The sequence below is a fragment of the Castor canadensis genome, chromosome 3, assembly GCF_047511655.1.
Source record: "Castor canadensis chromosome 3, mCasCan1.hap1v2, whole genome shotgun sequence".
NCBI classification, from domain to species: Eukaryota; Metazoa; Chordata; class Mammalia; order Rodentia; family Castoridae; genus Castor; species Castor canadensis.
In genome coordinates, this window is record NC_133388.1 from 133,098,708 (window position 1) to 133,104,207 (window position 5,500).

The 5,500-nt window shown below is 39.1% G+C and overlaps 1 non-coding gene across 1 annotated transcript; it reads left to right on the forward strand.

Moving 5' to 3' along the window:
• Positions 1-4,191: 4,191 nt before the first annotated feature.
• LOC141422086 (U6 spliceosomal RNA) lies at positions 4,192-4,294 on the forward strand. Its single transcript, XR_012446739.1, has one exon. It is a non-coding gene; the product is annotated as a U6 spliceosomal RNA (small nuclear RNA).
• Positions 4,295-5,500: the final 1,206 nt, after the last annotated feature.

Genomic DNA, 5,500 nt, shown 5'->3' on the forward strand with positions numbered 1-5,500 from the left:
TGTAAGTGCTTTCTAGTGGAAAAGAAAGAAAAGAAAGAGAGGAATGGAGAGAGGGAGGGAAGGAAAGGAGGTAGGGAGGGAAGGAGGGAGGGAGGAAGGAAGAAGGAAGGAAGGAAGGAAAAAGAAAGAGAAGAGAAAATGGATAAGAAAGCTAAATGCTACCATTTTGCCAAGGACTGAAAGAACATTTAGGGTCTCTCTAAACGTCATTAAGGAGAGAAGCAAAGAGCTTAGTGGCCCAAGTTCTGCTATCATCCCATGGTGACACATGAGACTGAGCATACAAAATATGACACAATGAGCAACCATAGGATTGCTGACCAGAGCAGTGGTCAGGTGCAGCATCCTCAAGGTACCGCTACTCTTGCTTATGCACTTCCTGAGGAACAGTGCCACTTAAAAGAGGAATAAATGTTTCCAAACCTATAGAAGGTAATTAAGTTGAGGTCCAGCCAGCCTATGCTGTTATTTGATGTAGAATTTGGGTCTTTGGATCTGCAGCTCAGGTTCTCATCTGCTAGTCCTGACCTGGGCTGGACTTGTCATATGTCTTTCTCCTACCCCTCTTCCCACTTTCAAAACAAGGTAAGTAGTTTCTGTCAGCTTGATTTGTTTCCAGAGCCACTCTCATCTTACATCAGATTCTTGTCCCCCAGATCAGATGAAAATTAAATCCTTGATGTTTCTGTGTATGTATACATTTGCATAATGAAGGGATATTTGAAAAATGGAAATATACATGCACTAATTGAACTAACAAAACATGATATTCTTAGGTGGACATTTTCTTAAGAAGAAAAACTCAAAAGCTATAACAACAGTTGCTATTTGCTTATTCTATATGAGCAGCACTGTATAAGTACTCCACGATGGTTATCTTATTTAAACTCCTTAATAACCCTATAAGATAAGAATTATGACACTTAGTTTATGTTCAATAGACTGAAGTTCAGAAAAGCTACAGTGCCTGCCCAAGGTTATACAGCTGGCAGACACCAAGCCAGATATCAAGTCCAGATGTGGTTCAATTGCAAAGTTGGGCTTATGACTAGTATAACTTACTCCTTCCCTTATAACTAATTTTTCATAATATCTCAACACCTAATATGCTAAAAAATGGTTATGATTCATGAGTCTACCTTGGTAGCCATCAGTTGTGTATTCTGAAATACAGAAGTTCCCATGACTTGTCACAAATGTTGCCAAGGATATGAAAGAACAGGAACACATACACCACCAATGGGAATGTGAAATGGCACAGCTTGCCTAACAAGCTTGAAGCATTAAGTTCGACCCCCTAGTTCTGCCAGAAAAAAAAAAAAAACTATAAAGCATTAATGAGAAAAATTTTAAAAGACCTAAATAAATGGAAAGATATACACCATGTTCATTGATCAGAAGGATTAATGTAGTTACAATATCAATTCTCTCCAAACTGGACCATAGATTTATAGCAAATCTAATCAAAATCCCAGAACATGATTTATACAGATATGGGAAAGAAGAGTTGAGGCACTCAATGAGCCTCATTTCATGAATCAGTACAAAGCCACAGCAATTAAGACAATGAGGTCCTGGCAAGAGGACTGAGCATATAGACCAGTGGAACAAAAGCAGAATGCAAAGGAGATCCATACTGTCATAGTCAACTGATTTTAGACAAAGGCATCAAGGCAATGAAATGAAGAAAAGATAGCACCCTCAACAAATGGTGTTGTAGCAGCCAGGCATTTGTGTGCGAAAGAACCTAAACCTTTACCTCACGCTGTGTATAGAAATAAACTCAAAATGAGTCAAAGACCTCAGAGTAGAAGTCAAGATTTAAAATATCAAGAGGGAAACATAGGAAAAAACCCTTTTGGGTCAGATAAATATTTCTTAGACAAAAACAGTATAAACCATAAAAGAAAAAGAAATTTAAAATTTAAAACTTTCAGTTTTTCCAAAGAACTTAAAGAAAGGATAGGCCCCAAATTCAGATCATTTCTGATAAAAGGTCTGTATCTAAGGTAACAAAGAACTCTTATAATAAGAAGACAACCAACCGATTTTTTTCAAATGGGCAAAAGATTTGAACAAATGCTTCAACAAAGGAGAGGCAGAGATGGCAGTGAACACGTGAAGAATGCTTGATATCATTAGTTTTCAGGGAAATCACGATGTGATACCACCTCCCACCTCCCAGAATGGCTAAAATGCAAACAAAGCAACCCACGTGCCCAGCGCTAGGAAAGATATGATATAAGAGCAACCTCTGCTTCTGGTGGGAGTGCCACTTTGGCAGATGCTTTGGCAGCTTCTTATATTAAATCTTCACTTAGCCATAGACTGGGCAGCTCTGCTCCTAAGTATTTACTCAATCCAAATGAATATGTGAGTCCACACAAAGACCTGTCTGTCCATCCATGTTCACAGCAATGTTATTCTTAATAGCCAGAAACAGGAAACAATTCAAATGACCACTCAATAGAGGACGGATAAACAAGCTATATTGCATCCATACAATGGAATATTACTCAGCAATAACAGACAATGAAATCATGACATAAAAAACAGTATGAATGAACATCAAAAGTGTTATATTCAGCAAAAGAAGTCAGAAAAAAATTGAAATTCATCTCCCTGTGAAATGATTAGATTTTGTGCGGTATTCTGGAAGTGGTAAACGGTAAGCATAGAAATCAGATCAGCGGTTGCCAAGGACTAGTGATGGGGTATGGAATCCATCACAAAGGAACTCCAGGAAACTTTTTTGGGGTTCTTATATCTTGTTTGATTGTGGTGGTGAACACACAACTGCATTCATTTGTCAAAGATCAGTGGATTGCACTGTACCTCTCAAAAGGCTTTATTACTATGTGTAAATTATACTGTATTAAACTGACTTTTTTAAAAAGGGAGGAAATTCTAACACATGCTAAACATAGATGAACCTTGAAGATATTATGCACCCCGACTCGTCAAATTCATAAGGATACAAAGTGGATGGTGGTTGCCGGAGGATGGGAGACAGAATGGGGAGTTACTGTTCAACTGGGTGCAGAGTTTGGCTTGGGAAGATAAACCTGTTCTGGAGACAGGTGGTAGTGACACCTCCACAACATTGTGAACATGTCCGATGTCACTGAGCTGTACTCTTAACATGGTTAAAATTTATCTTACCTCAATTTAGAAAGGACTTGTGCAAATCCTACCAACTTGTTACAGAGTTCACAGTCAGCTTTCCCAGCGGCCTCCTTTTTGTGCTTTTGAGGCTACTCAGGATGGAGAGTTGATCATCTCAGGCTCTCCAATCACCCTAGCTCTCTGGTCAGATGACCCATTTTCTGAACTTCCTACCAACTGAGTTAACAAATCTGCCTTTAAGAATTCACTTGTAAGATAATATAAGGTCCCCACTCTTCTGTGGTTAAACGGTGTGAGTTCACAGATAGTCACTCTCTAAGGCAGGACACAGGTGGAAGAAGTGACATTCGCCAGCGCTGGCTGTAGCAGCAAGTGCCCTGAACACGTGATATTCATTAGGCCTTTAATTCTCATCACGACTCAGGCTCTAGCTTGTGTTATTACCTCTGTCCACACTCAACACATCTCCTAGAAAATGTGAGGAAGTGGCCTGAGTCCTCGGCATCAAAAGGAGATTGAAGAGAGAAAGGTAAGTGAAATTAGAGTTGTGGGAAAATTTTCCGGAAGAAGGGTGAAGTGTGAAGTCTAGATGTAATCTCCAGAGACAAGAGAGGAAACAAGAAATCGTGTATATTTAACCTACTTGAAAGCCAAAACCACACTACCTATGAACACTTGGAAAGCCATTTTGTATGATACTAATGCCGGCATGTTTGTTTGTTGTTTGTTTATTGCAGTGCTCTGAATTGAACCCAGAACCTCCCACATGCTAGGCAAGTGCTCTGCCACTGAGTTACACCCTAATCCTAAGAAGATACAATTTCAACCCCAAAAACCTAAAGCTTCTGAGTCCTGAATCTCTTTTCATAACCCTATCTACGTAAACAAATATTTTAAAAAATCTCTTCATAAAGGTCCACAGCAAAGATTTCAACCAATTATAGTTTCCTAGGGATGGTCAATATATAATACAGATATTTTATGAATTAATGGTTGCTATGCCTAATTGAAATTGTTTTGATATTTTTTCTAAGACAAATCTGAGGTTTTCAAAAGGAGAAAGCAGTGCTCACTCTGACAGCACATATTCTAAAACTGGAACAATGCACAGATTAGCATGGCCCCTGACCAGAGGTGGCTGCAGATTCACAAAGCGCTCCATATTTTTGATAAAGAAAATGTAAATATTTGTTCAGCCATAAAGAAGAATAAAATTGTATCAATTACAGGAAAATGGATGGAACTGGAAATCATCATGTTAAATGAATTAAGCCGGACTGAGAAAGACAAATATCACATGTCCTCTTTCATCCAGAATTTAGAAAAAAAATGACAGAGTATAAAATGAAATTCTTCATATACATGTATGAAAACAAAACAATGAAATCCATTAAAAGTGGTTTAAGCTGGGGGCTGGTGGCTCACACCTGTAATCTTGGCTACTTTGGGAGGCTAAAATCAGGAGCATCATGGCTCAAGGCCAGCCCATGCAAAAAGTTTGCCAGACCCCTTTCTCAAGGGGAGGGAGGAAGCTGGGCAGAGTGGTACACAAAGTAGGAGAGTGGTGGTCCAGCCTGTCCGGAGCAAAAAAAGCGAGAGCAAAATAAACCAAAGCAGAAAGAGCTGGAGGCATGGCTCAAGCAGTTGAGTACATGCCTAACAAGTGCAAAGCCCTGTGCTCAAACCTTAGCACCACAAAAAATAAGTTTATTTAAAGATGGGGGGAAGGGCAGAGGGAATGAATTTGATTGAAGTACATTATATGCACATATGGATATCTCGATGAAACCCCTTTGTCCCAGTTAAAAAGAGGGACAATCGGGACAGTGTATGGTGGGGAATATGTTCTGAAATGGAGTGGTGGTGGTTTCATGACACTGAATTTACCAAGTACCACTGAGTTGTACATTTTGAAATAAGAAATTTCTTTTTAAAATGTTTTTATTAGTATATAATAGTTGTACAGGGGGTTTCATTGTGACATTTCCATATATTCATATATTCTGCCCCAGCTTGGTTCGTCCCCTCCATTATTCTCCCTCTTCTCCCTCCCCTTCTTAAGACAGCTTCAACATGTTTCAATGTCCCATATTCATCATCCATGTGTAGAAAATACATCACCCTATTCACCCTCCTTCACGATCTTCATTTACTCTCCCTCTGCTATTACTCTCCCCTCAACATGGCCTTTCCACACTCCTGTCCTTCATTAAGTATCTGTTCATTTCTGAGTGGGATTTTGCTTTGGTATTTTACTTGTAAATATATTGTACTGTAATCAGTCAATGCCCCTATATTACTCCTCCTTACCTTTTTCTCCCTACCCTGTCTTCTTCAACAGTTTTCAATGTGTTTCTTCATGTCTTATTCCTAC